At 37.3% G+C, this 20,294-nt stretch overlaps 1 protein-coding gene across 2 annotated transcripts in view; it reads left to right on the top strand.

Annotated features, from left to right (window-relative positions):
* Nucleotides 1-401: 401 nt before the first annotated feature.
* LOC127501349 (solute carrier family 45 member 4) overlaps nucleotides 402-20,294 on the top strand; it is a 52,849-nt gene continuing 32,956 nt past the window's right edge. Inside the window, exons 1-2 of one of the 2 annotated variants that reach the window (XM_051873293.1) lie at nucleotides 402-571; nucleotides 1,881-1,972. The gene's annotated coding sequence lies outside the window, so the exon portion shown is untranslated. The remainder of the gene's footprint in view (nucleotides 572-1,880; nucleotides 1,973-20,294) is intronic. The other variant, XM_051873294.1, reaches the window with a different exon arrangement.

Below are 20,294 nucleotides of genomic sequence, written 5' to 3'. Positions count from 1 at the left end.
TTTTTAATCATGTTGTAACTTATTATATTTCAATTGTAGTTTTTAATCATATATTATTTAATTTTTAAGTATTATTTTTAATTTCTGTTTCAGTTTTAATAATTTGTTTTTTTTTAGCTTTATTTCAATCCAAAAAAAATCTAATTTAATCTATCTATTCTCATAATGCAATATTTGCATATTCTGTATACATTTTTACTGTTTAGCCCTGTTGTATACTATATATATAGTGCACTATGTCTTTTGTACATACATTTAAATAAGTCCATACTACACCTTCATACTTGTCTATCTGTCTAGGGCACTTAGTGGCAAGCAGTCAGGTGGACGCTGATGTCGTTACCTTTAAAATCTAAACCCCACCCACATATGCAAAATAAGCTCCATATCCGTCGGCGGAAGCGGCTCGCGTCTGTCAGAGAGATTTCGCCTTTAAAGGCGCATTAAAACAGCGGCTGAAGTGCAGAACCTGAGAAGAGCAGCAGCAGCAACAGCACAACAACAACAACAACAGCTCTGACAGAGAGAAATAAACACATAAACACAATCACCAGCACGCGCTGACGTCAGGGTGAGTGTGTCTAACACGTTACAATGTTGCATTTGCGCTGCGTTGCGCTGCGGCGGCGCGTTTGATCTTATGGTTGATGTTCTGTGCGTTGTCATCCTTTACATCTGATTGTTCAAGCATCTGCAATTCTGTTTTATTATTGGATTGATATTAGCAGCTGACTGGTCACGTAATCGCTGCGATATTTTGATTCATGGCATGCTTCTTAGATGTTCTGGATGCATTAGTTTCCATCAGGAGCTATAGGATACACTGAAGGGTTTGAATACATGTCTGACATGGATATTGCTGGTGCACATGATGTTGACAGTTGCTGGTGCATGATCATAAGTTGCGTATATGTGGATGAGTGTAGTTTCATAGCTCCAGTTGTAAACCCTTATGTGGTTTCCTTACATCATGTTCAGTAGCTGATGTCTAAATGTGAACCTGCTGGCGGGCAGAGAGCTGAGCTGACGGATGACTGTTACACAACTGTGTTCTTCTGCTGTCCCGTTCACTTTCACTGGGCTTCTTGTGCACCAAATCTCATGATGACCTTCACAAACTCACTCTTTTGCTCTAAAATTCACTTGAGATGTAGATCACTAACAATTAATGCCAAAAACACCATGGTAATACCATGTTTTTTCAACACTGAATCAAAATCATCACAATCATATCATCACAAAAAAATAATAATTCACCCATGTGCTGTTCAAACCCTTTTATTAAAATCATATTAATTCCCTGAAAAACATGAGCTGCTCCTGTTTTCCATGCAACAAAATTAGATTTTTTTTTTGGCTTTTTCACGCTCTGAAAAGCACAATAAAAGTAAAATATGATGAAAAATGACCTCTTTCAAGGGGTTGTTGTTTTTGCATATGTTTATTTGAATATGCAAACACAATGTAAAAGCCAGTGTTCAAATCAAACTATAGGCTTTTTATTTGAGTTTTATGACAGCTCTGCATCCTCCTGTGACGCTTGCCAAGCAGTTTTCACTCCTCTCATTCAGAATGCATTGAAATTGCATGTAAATTGACCTTCGGATGCATAATATTCAAAGCAGCTCTCTCTCTCTCTCTCTCTCTCTCTCTCTCTCTCTCTCTCTCTCTCTCTCTCTCTCTCTCTCTCTCTCTCTCTCTCTCTCTCTCTCTCTCTCTCTCTCTCTCTCTCTCTCTCTCTCTCTCTCTCTCTCTCTCTCTCTCTCTCTCTCTCTCTCTCTCTCTCTCTCTCTCTCTCTCTCTCTGTGTCTTCAGTATGGTTTACTGCAGACTGGTTAGTCAGTGTGTTTTGTTAACCCTTGTTTGGACGGTCTCTGCAGGTTCTCAGCCAGCTGTGTGTCCGGACAGAAGACTCGACGCTGCTCTCATATGCAGTCGGACTGGATATTTATGAGGCTTTCAAAGCTTTTTGGTGAGTCACAGTTTCTGCGCTGGTGTCAGATTCTCTCTTCTTGATTGTTAATACTGATATCATGTTATCCAAAAGTAGTAGGTCAAAAAATGTTTCTACTTTTGCATCCTTAGAGTGAGTAGTGCTTCTTATAATTTTATTTATTTATAATTTTATTTTTTTAATAATTTATTTATTTTTTTATATAAAATTGTGGTCAGTTTTTATCTGGGATGGCTCCATCTGGTCATGATCGGCATGAAACTCGCAGTGCAGCAGTTTGTAGTTTGTCAAGCTACAGTTTCAAATTAGTTAAACTACAAGCTTCCCTTTTAAAAAAGGAGTTAGCTAAAATCAGAGCTGTATTTATCTGGCAAAGCTCAGTGAGGGTTTCATTGGGTGACGGAGTTATACTTGTTCAAAATTCAAATTAAAACATGTTTTGGGCTGTTTTGAGGTGCTATTGAAGCTTATTTCTACAACAAAATAAATATAAAAAGGTCATTGTGGCTCACAATTTTCACTTTTTTCCTCAGAATTGTGAGTTTATATCTCTCAATCACAAACAGAATTGCAACATATAAAGTCAGAATTCCAAGAAAAAAAGTCAGAATTTCAGAATTCTGAGATTTTTTTTTTTAGAATTCTGAGAGAAAAAACTTAGAATTCTAAGAAAAAAGTCAGAATTCTGAGAGAAAAAACTCAGAATTCTGAGAAAAAAAATCAGAATTCAAAGAATAAAGTCAACGTTGCTAGATATAAACTCACAATTGTGAGGAGAAAAATGTGAGATTAAAAAGTTGCAATTTGCTTTTTTATATTTTTATTCTGTGGTTGAAATGATCTTCCATAGAGGCGGTTGAAGCTGGCGTGTTTGTGAATGGTGCTGCTGATGTGTGTCAGATGCTCAGTGAGCCTCAGGCTGCATCTGCAGTGAACGCTCCACATCACAGTCTAGACCGCTGACCAGTCGTTCGGCCCTTTGCATCAATCCAGACCACTTCAACGCAGTTTGCTGCCCTGTTGTCAGACTGTTTTCTTTGCAAATTCCAGAAAAGAGGACTTGATGTACATTCTCAAAAAATAAAGATTCAAAAATGGTGTTTTTGCAGCAATGCCATAAAATAACCATTTTTTGATTCCCCAAAGAACCTTTACCTTTTAGTGAAATCATTTTTTCTTAATGTGAAGAACACTTTAAAAACCCTTTTCCACTATAAAGAACCTTTTGTGGAATGGAATGGCTGTTAAATGTTCTCTATGGAACCATCAATGACAATAATGTCTGGTGTTTCATTTGTTTTGTCCTCCCTGTTGTGCGTTTAACTCCGTTACTGCTCTCATTTTGTGAATTGCACAAAATGGTCAACACTTGCATAAACAGAATGCCATCATTTTTGGAAACGGCTTTCCGTAAACGACAGAAGGACATAAACATATGCTAATTTATCTTAACAAGTAGGTAATGACTGTAGACATGGACAAATGCATTGTACAAAGCAGCTGACCTGGAGCCTCATTCATTATGTCACAGATGGTTTACTTAAAGTTTAAGTGTGTAACCGGTAATGACCAGTTTCCCAAAAGCGTTTGCGCTGGTCATGCAAACAGACGGGCTGAGTTGATGTTGCTGTGTCAGGCTGGTTGAGGACAGAGTTGTGGCAGTTTCACAGTGTTCGTTTTTAGTGGAATCGGTTTAGAAAGGTTTGCTTATATATTGTTACATTTTGGATAAGCATTGAAACGGCAAACAAACTTGCACATCAGATTTAAGCGTTAAGGCATGGTAGGTTGTGTTACATCACAGACACTTTTTTTTTTTTTTAATTAAAATCTTATTTTATGAATGTCTTCTTGTGTGTTTTAGCACAACTAGAATCAATCAGCATTGAGCAGGCTATCTTTTTTTTTAAATGCAGCATTTTAAAAAAAATTTTTTAATGATGTTAAAAAAAAAAGAGAATTGTATTTCTCTAGACGTTCTAATGGATTTAGTGGAGCAAATGAATGCAATGTGTTATTCCTTTCTCAACAGCAAGGACGGTAGCGCAGTTGCATAAGATCTTTATTTAGTAAAAGCCTCTCAACACTGAGGACCGACTCTAAAGCTCTGCGGTTTCATCCTCACATGCTAGGATGATTTAAAGTGCTCCTCAATGAGGCATGATAAAGTAACACATGCCTGTTTATAATTATTTATTTAATAATTAATGTTTATTATTATATAAAAAAAGAGTTTTTCATGTACCATAGTGCTAGATGAATTTATTAAAGGGATAGTTCACCTAAAAATGAAAATTCTGTCATCATTTACTCACCCTTAAGTTGTTCCAAACCTGTATATATTTCTTTGTTCTGTTGTTCACAAAGGAAGATATTTGTTAGTAACCAAACAGATCTCGCCCCCCATTGACTGCCATAGCAGGAAAAAATCTGCTTGGGTACAAACATTCTTCCAAATAGCTTCTTTTGTGTTCAGAAGAACAAAGACATTTATACAGGTTTGGAACAACTTGAGGGTGAGTAAATGATGACAGAATTTTCATTTTTGGGTGAACTATCCCTTTAAGAGAGTACGATTTTTACTTTTACAGAATAAAATGCTGTGATCAGTTGGTTGGCATTGCATTGTTATGCAATATGTGGTTTATAGCAGTTTTTCTCAACTGGTGGGTCGCGGGCTGTGCAGTCAAAGAAACAAAAACAAATGTAAATCCAATGTTTTTATAATGCGAGACTTTTATTTTGAAAGACGTGCGTAAAAGCTGTTGAATCATCTGTCAGTTACAGAGTGCCTGAGAAAAACGCGTTGTGCTGATTTAGTATCTGCGATCAGGTGAGATGTTGTCAGGCTAGATCTCAGCGTCTCTCCCTGCGTTCCATTCTGAAGGGCTCATCGGCCCTGTCCCAAATGCAACCCTAAACCCTCACGGTCTTCCTCTGAGTCCGCACTTTCACAATGTAATGCCGCTTTGACTGCCGGGTAAAGTAGGGTGTCCCATTCGTGAGCGCTCCCTTTGCGGCTGCTATGCGCCCTCGATGCGCACTTTTGCTGAGCCCGCACTGGTGAGAGCTCCGCGGCAGACTTCTTCCCGACAGTCAAAGCGACGTTACGTCACGAAAGTAGGAAGGCTGTGAGTATTTAGGGTGCCATTTGGGACAGGGCCACAGTCTTGCGGGCTCAGCAGAAGTGCACATCGAGGGCGGTCTCGTGGACTTAATGGACACGCGCACGCAGCGGCCATTGTAAGTCCACAAGACCGAAAGTGCACATGAAGTGTGCCATTTGGGACAGGGCCATCCTTAAAGGGTTTACCCTCCGGAGTGAGAGCTTCGAAGGGATGAAGGGTGTAGGGGTCAAAAAAACGCACTTCTGCGTCATCTTAAGGAGACAATCAAGGAGGAGCCTTCGTCGCACATTTTGACCCTCCAAAAAGCACGCTCTAAACGATGATTGTTTAACGTTAGTTTTTTATTTATTTTTGGTTTATCTCACCATATTGTGTCTATTTATTTTAAACATTTGAATGGACTGATAAATGTAGCTGTAAAGTATTTTTTAATTACAATAATGTACCAAATCTAACTCGTATAAATATTACAGTAGTATAGAAAAATACTATACATATATTTATAGGTAAAATCGAACTCCGAGCCTCCTGTACCCATTCTGTGACGCCAAACAACTTCCCTGTGCAAAGGATCATGGGGGCCTGAAGTGTGCATTAGTTGTACCCTTCGAAATCCTTCATTCCGAAGGGCCCTTTAAAGTGGCCAGTTTTGAGCACTTCGGTTTGGAACGACCCTTCAATATGGTGGCCATGATTGTTTTCACTCCAAAGTGCTCTTCGGAGGGCGAAATATCCCTTTGGAAACGCACCAATTATTCTAACATTATTTTCCTGACTTGTTCCGAAATGAAGTCTCTACACCTCAGAAAAAGGAACTTTCCTGTCAGACGTTACTGCGCACTCTGTATTGAATAGCACGCGCAAATGCAGTGGCGCGCGCTGTATATCACGTCATTATACATTATAGCGGAAAAGAAATTACGAACATGCAACGTCGTCGTATATATATATATATATATATATATATATATATATATAATTACCAGTCAAAAGTTTGGAAACATTACTATTTTTAATGTTTTTGAACGAAGTCTCTTATGCTCATTAAGGCTGCATTTATTTCATAATAAATACAGAAAAAACAATGATATTGTGAAATATTATTACAATTTAAAATGATGGTTTTCTATTTTAATATACTTTAAAATATAATTTATTTCTGTGATGCAAAACTGAATTGTCAGCATCATTACTCCAGTCTTCAGTGTCATATGATCCTTCAGAAATCATTGTAATATGCTGATTTATTATCAATGTTGGAAACAGTTGTGCTGCTTAATATTATTTTATAAACAGTGATACTTTTTCAGGATTCTCTGATGAATAAAAAGTTTTTAAAAAATATCAGCATTTATTTAAAATAGAAATATTTTGTAACAATATACACTACTGTTCAAAAGTTTGGGGTCAGTAATTTTTTTTTCTTTTTTTTTTTAAAGAAATGAATACTTTTATTCAGCACGGATGTGTTAAATTGATAAAAAGTGATAGTAAAGATTTATATTGTTAGAAAAGATTTATATTTTGAATAAATGCTGTTCTTTTTAACCTTTTATTCATCAATGAATCCTGAAAAAAGTATCACAGGTTCCAAAACATATTAAGCAACACAACTGTTTTCAACATTGATAATAACTGAGTATCAAATCATCGTATTACAATGATTGCTGAAGGATCATGTGACACTGCACTGAAGACTGGAGTAATGATGCTGAAAATTCAGCTTTGATCACAGGAATAAATTATATTTTAAAGTATATTAAAATAGAAAACCATAATTTTAAATTGTAATAATATTTCACAATATTATTGTTTTTTCTGTATTTATTATGAAATAAATGCAGCCTTAATGAGCATAAGAGACTTCGTTTAAAAACATTAAAAATAGTAATGTTTCCAAACTTTTGACTGGTATAATATAATATAATATAATATAATATAATATATAAAGGTATGGCTCATGGCTCTCTCTCAGTGCAAGTCTGTGGGTTTTTTTAGGCCTTTCCCTATTATTATGTCTTTCTCTTTTTAAATTCCTATTCTATTTTTCGACTTGTGCTGGTCATAAGGTGTTAATAGAGAAGACGGTCACAGATGTTGAGCTAGTGCGATTCCCCAGAGACCACAGGAATGATTGTGCTTCAGCTCGAATGCGAAAGCAAACACCTTCATTCGTCCTTCACCCTCCTCCTCTTCAGCTCAGGCCAGTTTAAACGTCAAAGACACATACATCACACTAAAGGACTGGTCAGACTCACAGAGGGCATTTAGAAGTGCTTCATTAAATGTTTTCAAGTGTGTTGTATCATATTTTTTTTCACGTTACCTGCAGAACCTCTCAGATAAAGCAGTTTTTGATGTTACAGGACGCTCTGAAAGTATGCTTAATGCTGACTCACTCCCACTCTGTTCCTCCCATGATCTGGTTTGGTTGTAGAGCTCCTTGTTTTATTTGCAGTAAGGTTGTAATTGTCGGAACTTGTTGCCTGTCAACTTGGATAACAGGTTTCACGAGTTCAGTTAAAGTAATTCTAAATGGAAACGTCTTGTCATTTGTTTTCTGAAGGTTGTTGAGATGTTGTGACAGCCCTCTCAGGTGTCCGTCTTATCCTGCCTGGTTTTTGTATTAATCACATTGTTATGCGATGATGTGGTTTTTAGAATGTTGCCGTTGGTTGCTAGGATGTTGTGAGAGGTTCCATGGGTGTTCTGTGTTAGTGATCACACCTCTATTGTGTGGTATTTCAGCCCTTCCTGTTGTGTTTGTGTGGTTGAGTCTTTGTTTGGTAAGTGTCTGCAGGTGAGTTTCTGGAGAAGGTTGGCTTTCGCTCAAGAACAGCATTAACACGAGGCCCTCGGCCCCTGAGAGCCAGACAGATCCTCTCTGTGTTTGTTCGATAGTGTCCGTCCATCTGTCCAGATATTGTTGCTGCTGCTGCTCTAATAACAGATATCTATTTTGTTGTATATTGTGTCCGGAATTATTTTTGATTTTTGTAAGTTTGTTCAGGGTCGTTGCTTATTTACAACCTGGGACAATTCAGTCTGAAGAGAAAACACTTGATGCCCTCACTTCGTTCATTTGGTGATAGCTTTCACTAGCTTTCTGTGAAACCTAGTGAACTGCTCTGCCTTTTGCTGCCTACATAGACAGCTGCCTTCTGAGGCTGCATGCTAACTGAAATGGACACTCATAATTGATTTATTTGGAATGCACTATATAGGCAGCAACATAGTGTTGTTTTATTGTGTGTGTGTGTGTGTGTGTATATATAATATATATATATATATATAATATATATATATATATAATATTTTTTTATTTATGTATTATTGTATTATTTTTGTATTATATTTATATATATATATATATATAATATATATATATATACAGGTGCTGGTCATATAATTAGAATATCATCAAAAAGTTGATATATTTCACTAATTACATTCAAAAAGTGAAACTTGTATATTATATTCATTCATTACACACAGACTGATATATTTCAAATGTTTATTTCTTTTAATTTTGATGATTATAACTGACAACTAAGGAAAATCCCAAATTCAGTATCTCAGAAAATTAGAATATTGTGAAAAGGTTCAACTTTGAAGACACCTGGTGCCACACTCTAATCAGCTAATTAACTCAAAACACTTGCAAAGGCCTTTAAATGGTCTCTCAGTCTAGTTCTGTAGGCTACACAATCATGGGGAAGACTGCTGACTTGACAGTTGTCCAAAAGACGACCATTGACACCTTGCACAAGGAGGGCAAGACACAAAAGGTCATTTCAAAAGAAGCTGGCTGTTCACAGAGCTCTGTGTCCAAGCACATTAATAGAGAGGCGAAGGGAAGGAAAAGATGTGGTAGAAAAAAGTGTATAAGCAATAGGGATAACCGCACCCTGGAGAGGATTGTGAAACAAAACCCATTCAAAAATGTGGGGGAGATTCACAAAGAGTGGACTGCAGCTGGAGTCAGTGCTTCAAGAACCACTACGCACAGACATATGCAAGACATGGGTTTCAGCTGTCGCATTCCTTGTGTCAAGCCACTCTTGAACAACAGACAGCGTCAGAAGCGTCTCACCTGGGCTAAAGACAAAAAGGACTGGACTGCTGCTGAGTGGTCCAAAGTTATGTTCTCTGATGAAAGTAAATTTTGCATTTCCTTTGGAAATCAGGGTCCCAGAGTCTGGAGGAAGAGAGGAGAGGCACACAATCCACGTTGCTTGAGGTCCAGTGTAAAGTTTCCACAGTCAGTGATGGTTTGGGGTGCCATGTCATCTGCTGGTGTTGGTCCACTGTGTTTTCTGAGGTCCAAGGTCAACGCAGCTGTATACCAGGAAGTTTTAGAGCACTTCATGCTTCCTGCTGCTGACCAACTTTATGGAGATGCAGATTTCATTTTCCAACAGGACTTGGCACCTGCACACAGTGCCAAAGCTACCAGTACCTGGTTTAAGGACCATGGTATCCCTGTTTTTAATTGGCCAGCAAACTCGCCTGACCTTAACCCCATAGAAAATATGTGGGGTATTGTGAAGAGGAAGATGCGATATGCCAGACCCAACAATGCAGAAGAGCTGAAGGCCACTATCAGAGCAACCTGGGCTCTTATAACACCTGAGCAGTGCCACAGACTGATCGACTCCATGCCACGCAGCATTGCTGCAGTAATTCAGGCAAAAGGAGCCCCAACTAAGTATTGAGTGCTGTACATGCTCATACTTTTCATGTTCATACTTTTCAGTTGGCCAAGATTTCTAAAAATCCTATCTTTGTATTGGTCTTAAGTAATATTCTAATTTTTTGAGATACTGAATTTGGGATTTTCCTTAGTTGTCAGTTATAATCATCAAAATTAAAAGAAATAAACATTTGAAATATATCAGTCTGTGTGTAATGAATGAATATAATATACAAGTTTCACTTTTTGAATGGAATTAGTGAAATAAATCAACTTTTTGATGATATTCTAATTATATGACCAGCACCTGTGTGTATATATATATATATAATATATATATATATATATATATAAAATGCATGTTTTATATATATTATTTATTTTATTTATGTATTATGTTTTTTATTTATAAAATATTCTCTCTCTCTCTCTCTCTCTCTCTATATATATATATATATATGAGAGAGAGAGAAAGAGAGAGAGAATATTTTATATTTTATAAATTAGTTATTTATTTTTATATATTTTGATTTATTTTTTTTGATTTTATTAATTCAAATTGGCATATATATATTATTAGTTTAAGTTTTAGTCATTTGATTATGTGCATATTTTACTTATTTTATTTGGACATTTCTAATTTTCATTAAAGTTTTTATGTCATACTTATATTTTATTTCAGCTTTATTTCAATTGATGAGAATTATTTAATATTTAGTTTAGTTTTAGTTAATAACACAAGCAATGTGACTATACTCTAAGCATAAACAACACATATTATTCTCAAAAATGTGCTAAAATAAAACATTTTAATTATATTTGAATTATTTTATCTAGATTTATTAGTATTGTAATGTCTAAAAAGTTCCCTTATCACACATTTCTCTTGATTCTCTTGACAATCTTGAGTGTTATTTCACTGATCTCAATGCAGTGTATTCTTTTCACGAGCGATATATCTAATACTTCCTTAGAATGTGTGGAAACAGCCTCTGCTGTCTATGTAGGGAGCTCACTAGGTTTTACATCAGAGGTTGGTTTGTTTGAATGACAAAGGTCGATCTTTTGCACATTTGAAGCTCGTTTAAAGACGATTAAAATAAGAAATATGAATGACTCTGCTAATCTCTCTACTGCGCTGAGCCTGTACGACTGTCTCCTTCCAGTGATGCTGCAGCATCAAATCTGAGCTTATAATGGATTGTCATTTGAGACTCTATTCTGAATCTGATGGGCTGCGTGTCAAATCCTGCCATCTGCACTCTCATGCTGCGCTCTGACCTCCAGGTCACACTTTACAATAAGATCCCATTCGTTAACATTAGATAATGCATTAAACAACAATGAGCAGTGCGTTTGTCACAGTATTTATTCATCGTTGTTAACATTGTTCATTATCCATTAAATAATAGTAACATATGCAAGGTGTTTCTAATTTATGACCTTATTCTATAGCATTCTGTTATCTGATGCTCAGAAGATTATAAAAACAAATAACAAAGCCTGCATTTGTTTTCCAGCTATATGTTTATCAACTAAATATGTTTTACACACTTGTTAAACAGGTTTTATTTTAATGTAATATAAGAACTTTAGGAATATTGATGCATTTTATCAACTTAATGATCTAATTAATGTGATGCTTGTCAGCCTGATCTTTATTAAGATGGTCTCAGCCTGGTGTGAGAATTTATATTACATAATCTGAATTATAACGCTGTGAGTAAGAGTTTTGTTAAGCAGAACAGATTGTATAAAATGCGAGTTATTTTAACTGGTGAGGATTTTTCCGCTCATATTCATTCTTGCATAATTCTCAGTGTGTGTCAGCGCTCCCTGAGGGCCGGCGCACTCACGTAACCTGCTGCTAGACAAACCTGCTTAAAAAATGATGTGACGAGTTAATTTTGGGAGCCAGACCTTCCAAACAGAACATTTAAATTCACATAAATAATTCAACTCAGATCGATTAATAATTAAAGCAGCTGAAAGAATAGTCTTTGTGTGTGTGTGTGTGTGTGTGTGTGTGTGTGTGTGTGTGTGTGTTTGACTGCAGGGCTACAAATGAATAGTTAACAAACTAAAGTGTACATGAAGAATGTTTTGAACTCTGAATATCCAAGAAGAGTTACTAGACACTAGACTGAGTTGTTCAGAAACGTCCAGTTTCATTCTAAAAGTTGTAACTTCTTCCTGAGTCTCTCCATCAGTGTCGACTCCGGTTTGAACAATGTAAGGCTGAACACCGTTACTGACAATCCTCATTTTGGCTGCGTGAGATTCTCCAGCTTTGTTGTTGTTGAGCGACCGAAGCGTGAGCTGTTAACGCTCCGCCCTCTTCTGGAAAGGGGGTTGGGAGCAGCAGCTCATTTGCATTTAAAGGGACACACACAAAAAGGCGTGTTTTTGCTCACACCCAAATGGGGGCAAATTTGACAAACTATAATAAATGATCTATAATAGTGTCAATGATATATGGAAACTTATTTGCAACTTTTTTTTTATCAGAATTCTGAGATATAAACTCACAATTGCAAGTTATAAAGTCACAATTGTGAGTTTATATAAACTCGCAATTCTGAGGGGAAAAAAGTCAGCCTAATTCTGACTTTTTTCTCGCAATTGCAAATTATATCTCATAGTTCTGAGAAAAAGTAATTGTGAGATAAAAAGTCACAATTATCTTTTCTTTTTGTTATTCCATGGTGAAAACAAGCTTCCATAATGATACTAAAATAACAGCTTCATCAAACTTTTTGTCAAAAGTTAAACTCTCTTGAAATGACTGTATGTCGAGTGCAGGGCCGTCCCAATTATGGGGCGAGGCCTGGTGCGAGTAAGAGGAAACGGGGTCCCCCTCGGGGTCAGGGGGGCCCCCGATGCACAGTCACACCAGTTGCACCGAACCAAGGACAGACCTGGTCGAGTGCAACCTGCTGCCTTTCAAGTCATTCACGTATGAGGCTCTATTTCAGTTGGGACGCCTATCAGATTGCATGTATTTGTGGTGGACAGCAAGGCAGTTCAGTACTGTATCCTTTTGGATCAGAACTGTTTTGTTTTTCCCTTATGCATTTGTGAAACAGAGGGTTTTCATAGATTCAGACTAGTTTTTATCTTTAAACTGCAGCTAGCAGTATATTTCTTTTTCTTGCCTTATCAGAGACTGACGCATGTGTGTCATAAGAGGTCGACTGTGGCAAAGGCCTCACTTTCTCAGACCGGAATTTTCCATCAAGGTTCATGTGCTGTGGGAGGAGCCGTGTGGTGTTTTGCACATCTTAGTTTGGGAGTTTAGAGCCGTGCTGTTGTTGTGTTTGAACAAGTGTTGTTTTCTCCAGTGGGAATGAGGGAGGTTTGGATCAAGGACGATGTTGTTTGGAACAAAATATCCTCCTACTAAAGAATAGTATGCTACTCATACTATTTCTTCAGTTTACAGTATGTATATATATGTTGTGCACGGTATGCATAATATGCATGCAATATCAGAATACAGTATGCAACACTTTAGATATCATTTGCTGAATTAAACGTGCATTTAATTAGTCATGAGACATCAGTGTTGCATATTGTTGTTTGTAATGTCTATCATTTGCATGCTGCATACTGTTTCAAATACTTCAAAGTAGAGAGAAGGATATTGTCCTAAAACAGCCCAAGGCACATACCCATAATGCATCTTTTTCAAGAGAATGTCACTGCTGTCAGCAAGAGCTTGTGATTTATGAGTCCTTGTGAGTGTGTTGCATTTCCGACATGGCAGTTTCTCTTTGGTTTCAGTTTTGTTTCTCGATTGTATTACAAAAATGTATGTTTTTGTGCATTTTTTTTGTTTTGTTTTTTTCACTTGCAGTCCAGGAATAGCATCAGGATACCTTTAGCCCGGCCTGATCGCTGTTGCTAAGCGACACGTTGCCATAATTTATGCTGAGCCATGAAATTAATCAGCACAGTTAATTCCCGTTTGATCTGACTGGGAAACGGTGCGAGTAAGAGAAGACGCTGATGTTTGTTAATGCTGAGGATCACGTTCACGAACGCCCCAACCACACAGACATCTCCATGCATTCAGGCCCCATGCAGACCAGCGCAACCCAACACCTCACCCCAAACTGGGTCAGGGCCAACACCAACACCCTCCCTATCCCAAACACCTGCCGCCCCATGTGATGTGATGTCACCATGAACTAACCACAATGTCTGTGTCACCTCCAAGTTGCATCGCAGTTCACCACGCCCTTAAACTTAATCAATCAGGAATTACAGTGTGTCAGAGGTGGGAGGGAAGAAGATAAATACAGCTCGTGATGATGCCTTGAAATGTTGTTTACTCATCTGAGCTTTGTGTCAGAGTTGTTTGTTTCAGCTCCATAAGAGCTTTTCAGGTAGACGTCGGTCCACTAATAGATCAGATCTGATGTCGAACTTCCGCGCAGTTCAGGGATGATGGTCTTAATTTAGTGCAGTAAGCCGTATCACATCTCACCGGGAAAACCGAGGGCTCATCATTGACTTCTTTTCCATTGCTTTCCTCTGTCTGGGAGATTTTTGGGCGTCTGCCCGTTTGGCAAGACGCCGGCTTGCGTTACTCGCTGGATTTTGGCCGCCGTCTGTACTGGCAGCTGATGATGATGAGGAGGAGTGTCTGACGCTCATGTCTGAAAACAGCCTGTGTTCCTCTAGGTACTCTTTTCTCCTCTGTTGGGTTGTGCACTGCAAAAAAAATGATTTTCTTGCTCAGTATTTTTGTCTTGTATTCTAGTATAAATATCTAAACATTCTGAAATCAAGATATACTTACTTGAGAAGCAAAATGACATAAAGGATTAGTTCACTTCAGAACTAAAATTTTTCTGATAATTTACTCACCCTCATGTCATCCAAGATATTCATGTCTTTCTTTCTTCAGTCGAAAAGAAATTAAGGTTTTTTGACGAAAAATATTCCAGGATTTTTCTCCATATAGTGGACTTCACTGGGGTTCAACAGGTTGAAGGTCCAAATGTCAGCTTCAGTGCAGCTTCAAAGAGCTCTACATGATCCCAGACGAGGAATAAGGGTCTTATCTAGAGAAACCATCGGTCATTTTCTAAAAAAAAAAAAAAAAAAAATTATATACTTTTTAACCACAAATGCTCGTCTTGTACTGCTCTGCGATTCGCCACACATTACGTAATCATGTTGGAAAGGTCACGCGTGACGCGTTCTGAAGCACGCTACAACTGCTACAGCAAATGCTGACCAAGTATTTGAAGGTTCAACAGCAGGAACCAATCAGCTGTGCCCTATAGAGAATGATGTGATTGCAAGCAGATTGAGTTAAGGACCTATCAACCTGTGCCATCTAGAGTTTCATGACAGAACTTTGTATTTTTTTTTTTATGAGCTTGTGAGCTCGTTTGAGATTGCGTTTCTCCTGAGATGGTTATAATCTAAACGGTTGCTTTAATTCTGTGGTAGAGCATGTTGCTCCTCCTCCTGCTGCTGCTGATGTCACTGTTTCTCTTTGCCTGCCAGATAGATACGAGAGGTTTCCAGTAGGGCTGGGAAAATAAATTGATTCATCTTGATTCGTAGATTGATTCTGAGATTTTCGGAATGCATCGCAATTCTCTCTCGAATCGATTCTGAGCTTAGTTTTTAACAGCAGATGGCGCTCTAGGCTAGTTTTTAACCACATACTCAAACCCTCACAAAGAAGAGTGCTGAAGAGTGCTCCAGCCCACTGCAAACACCCTTGTAATTCGCTTCAACCTTTTCAAACCTTATGAATGATTATTTTATAGAAGGTTCAAGTGGTGTGTGTAAGGAATTGGAAGCTAGCAGAGTACGGCTGTTTCTAAAGCGCGCAGTGCCATCTGCTGTTAAAAACTAAGCTCAGGATCGATACGAGAGAGAATCGCGATGCATTCGAAAAATCTCAGAATTGATCCACGATTCATTTCTCAATTCGTGATTCAAAGATTTATTGTCCCAGCTCTGGTTTCCAGTTAATTAACCCTCTGGTGCTGTTGGGTCATTTTTCACCAAAAAATTTTTTTAGTTTTTTTTTTTTTTTTTTTAGAATTTTTTACTTTATCAGAATGTTACGAAACTTGGTAAAGGTTTTGGCACTTGCTGTGTGAACACAAAAAATCATGAAAAGGTTAAATGGTCCTGGAAAAAAATAGTATCACTTGTATCGTTTGCAGTCAAAAATGACCCTCTTTGGAAATGAATGGAAGATGAATTTCATCTAGTGGAAGCGTTTGGTACTGCGCCCAAACAAAATCTTACTGAAAGCTCATTTTTTGAGATATCAACCTCAAATTTGAAACACAACTTGTTTAGATTTATGGCTTTGATTTTCTCACAGTTTTAGAGTAAAACGTGTTTTGAAAAATATATATTTCATATAAAAATTGAAAATGGTATTTTTGTGCATTTTTCATAACAATAAATTTAAACTTTTATAACTTTTTAAAATTCACTTTTTTAAACCTGTTTTTTTTTTTTTCTTACTTCAGCAACAATCTGTCAAGGGTCGTCTTTAATAAGAGACCGAACTTAAGTCTGTGCTCTGAAGCATTCAAGATTTATGACAGTTTAAGTTCATTCATTTTATTTTCAGGTCCAAAAAAAGTGAATAAATGGATTATAACTACTGCAAAAATATAATTTATTACCATAAAATCCCCTAAAAATACAAAATATTAAATAATAATAAAAAAAAATATTATCGAAGTAGAATATAGTACTGATCATTTCATTAAAAAAAAAAAAAAAAATCATCCCTGCTAATCGTCACAGTCATTGTTTATAGTATGTTTTGGATTAGAAGTATCTTAACTCCATTCTTTAGGTTTGACGCAGGGCTTTTACTGGATTTGTTTTTCTGCACGTGCAGGATCCCGCTGATGCAGTGCTGGCCCATTAAATCCTTTCTGTTTGCGTGTGCGTGTCAGTCAGCAAGATGAGTTACAAGACGAGTTGGTTACAGAAGCTGACCAGGCCACCCAACCTGCTGACACTCGAGTTAAGTGCTCGTGTGTTTGCGCAGCGGCTGCTGGTCAGGCAGAGAGCGTGTTAGTGGGGAAGATTCGTCACACTTTGTGTTGATGTTGTCACACATGTGGCTCCTCCTCCTGCGCTGCAGCACTGCGGTCACTGCGTCTCGCACACCTGCAGGGTCTGTTTACATTCCTGAGGAGCTCGTGCACTACTGCAGCATGGTCATCTGCTGAAAATTAGGCTTTTTCTGTTTTAAGCAAAAACAACAAAATGAGTGAGGTTTATGCTTATATTTAATCCAAGATATATTCTCTGGAAAAAAAAGTCTTATCTTTTGCAGCAGTGAATTTCTCTAGTTTTATTGATGCTTAGATATTTCTTAGATTTATTAGATATTTCTGCTGGAAAAGGACTTTTTTTTTTTTTGTGAATGCTGCATTGTGTCATAGAAATCGGTTTGTTCTCACTCTTAGTGAAGTCATGGAGGAAAATAGAGATAGATGAGATTAGGAGCAGAATGACAGAAAAACTATACTCTAAAAAATGCTAGGTTAAAAATAAGCCAAATTGGGTTGAAAATGGACAAACCCAGCAATTGTGTTGTTTTAACCCAGCAAATGGGTTGTTTTGTTTTAACCCAGTCATTGGGTTGTTTTAACCCAGCCATTGGGTTGTTTTAACCCAGCAAATGGGTTGTTTTAACCCAGCAAATGAGTTAAATGTTTGCCCAACGTGCTGGGCAGTTTTATTTAACCCAACCGCTGGGTTAAATGCATTTAACCTCATCACAAGCAAGTCAATGCCCAGTTTTCCCCAGTGTTAACCATGCAAATGATAAATAAATGCCTTTTGACTCTTCACTCTTGGTTAAAACAGCCCAATCATTGGGTTTGTCCATTTTCTACTCAACTTGGGTTGTTTTTGACCCAGCATTTTTAGAGTGTACAAAAAACTGTTCATTTATTAGCCATATAATTGCTAGATGTGTCATGTTCAGTATGTATTGATCTCAAAAAGAAACCTCAAAAAAAAAAAAAAAAACCCTCTCAAATCACATGTCTTGTTTAGGAGGAATCAGATGTTGCACATTGAAGTTTAATAATTAGTTTTAATGGTTTGATCACACCCCAAGTATAAGCAAACACCACCTATAAGCGCAGACAGCCAAAGTAAAATCTCCCTGCCAGTGTCTAAACGTGAGTTTGTTTTCATTATCTGAACATGATGTCCTGGTGCTCTTGTGATTTACACGTACATGTCACTCGTGAGGCCAAATGGTCAAATACTTCAGCTCTTGTTATGACGACTGTAAATCATCCTGCCAACAGCAATACACACTGTGTTTTTGTTATGTCTGACCTTAGTTGTGAAATGCATGCTCACAGGTGGAAACCTGGCATGTAGACAACGTTGAAATATTTCACAATGGGACGTTGGTATTGTGATTTGGATCAAAGTTATCGCTAGACGAATTTGTAATCCGAGCGTCACCTGAATCCCACCATTAATCATCCTGACCTGATCTCCGTGTGTGCCTTGTGAGCCTTTGATTAGTAAACTAACCCAAATAGTCCCCAGTTTCTCTGCAGTCATGTGGATTTGGTTCCCCCAGGATCAGCGGATGGATGTAGGCCAGCCGGGGGAGGAGGTTTTACCCCAGCACGCACAAATATAAACCCGATACCTTGACTGCAGTCAGCTTGACCTATGAAACTTAGCCAGTGTAATTTGGGTCAGCTGTACACTGTTGCAGTTATATGTGTATTGGCTTCATGACAGTGTGCTAAATAGAGATACACCAATGACAGAGTACAAATACCAATACTTTCTTGTATTACGCAATCATTTTATCTGAATACTGTAAGCGACAATGCAAAACAATCAGTCAGAATTTATTTCATGTTTATTATACAACAGTTAGTTACGGTTCTCAGATTTGATAGTTACGACGCTCAAAGTTCAATGCAAAGGGAGATTTTTCTTTCAAAGAATTCTCTGTTTAAGGACTACAACAAGCGGCTGGTAGGGACTACAATGAGCTTCTTCCCAGCTTGGTGACATCACTAACCCCAAAATTTACATAAACCCCGCCCCCAAGAACATGCAACAAAGGGGACGAGGCCATGTTGGGCTGCTTTAGAGAAGAGGAAGAGTTGTAGTAGAGTGTTGTTACCATGCCGTCATTTTACAGCAGGACTGCTTCACAAACGAGGGTCAATTCAATGAAAAAAGATCAACATGACGGCACATGCTAGTCGATGAGTTAAATCAACTCCACAACAACTACATAAATTTATCCACTAACCATTCAGAAACGTCCAGTTTCATTCTAAAAGTTGTAACTTCTTCCTGAGTCTCCTCTCCATCAGTGTCGACTCCGGTTTGAACAATGTAAGGCTGAACACCGTTACTGACAATCCTCATTTTAGCTGTGTGAGATTCTCCAGCTTTGTTGTTGTTGAGCAACCGAAGTGTGAGCTGTTAAAGCTCCGCCCTCTTCTGGAAAGGGGGTCGGGAGCAGCAGCTCATTTGCATTTAAAGGGACACACACAAAAACAGCGTGTTTTTGCTCACACCCAAATAGGGGCAAATTTGACAAGCTATAATAAATGATCTGTGGGGTAATTTGAGCTGAAACTTCACAGACACATTCTGGAGACACCAGAGACTGATATTACATCTTGTAAAAGGGCATTATAGGTGCCCTTTAAAGTTTGAAAATGAAGAGTTTAAGTTGTAAATAGTAATAATAATGATAAATAATAATAAAAACATTTTTTTATTTTTTATTTTACAGGAGTTACAGTACTTTTCTTCATTTTTATTTAATAATAATAATAACAATACTAATTATTTATTATTTGTATGTAATAATAATTATTATTATTATTGTTATTAATAATAATAATATTAATCATTTCTAGTCATTGAATTGGACAAAAAAAGTGTGATTGTGGCCTCAAGTAAAAATGGTTGTATTTATTATTTATTATTATTCTGATGATTTTATGGTTACTGAAAGAGGTTTGAGTTGGAATTAAGTCATTTTTCAGTTTTTTAAAAATATTATTTTTACGTTATGTGCGGATATATTGCCCTAACAAACTCATAGAATGATTAATTCTTTCCAAATATAGCTATTAAAATCATTTAGTGAAAATTCCTGTATTTTTCTTATCACAATATATATATATATTGCAGAAAAACAAAATATTACAGTCTTTTTTTTCGAGTATTGTGCAGCCCTAAATGGGAATGCTAATGGATATTAGATAACATTCTCCAGCTATATTAAACTCCTAGTATCAGCTCCATTCTCACGCCCATGCTGATATTGTACGTTTTGTTACTGTAAACAATCAATGTTGTTTGTTGCTTAGAAAATTAGAGCTCTGCGGGAAATCGCCACCTGCAATCTTGTGTTTTTGTGGGCGTATGAACGGACGACTTTTTTTCCCAGCTGCTGAACTGAACAATCTGTCCTGTTATCAGTGTCTGTTATTTCATCCCACAGCAGCAGGTTAGC

Source organism: Ctenopharyngodon idella, chromosome 19 (genome assembly GCF_019924925.1).
Source record: "Ctenopharyngodon idella isolate HZGC_01 chromosome 19, HZGC01, whole genome shotgun sequence".
NCBI lineage: Eukaryota > Metazoa > Chordata > Actinopteri > Cypriniformes > Xenocyprididae > Ctenopharyngodon > Ctenopharyngodon idella.
The sequence above is the reverse complement of the archived record's forward strand: the minus strand, read 5'-3'. Positions and strand labels throughout refer to the sequence as shown.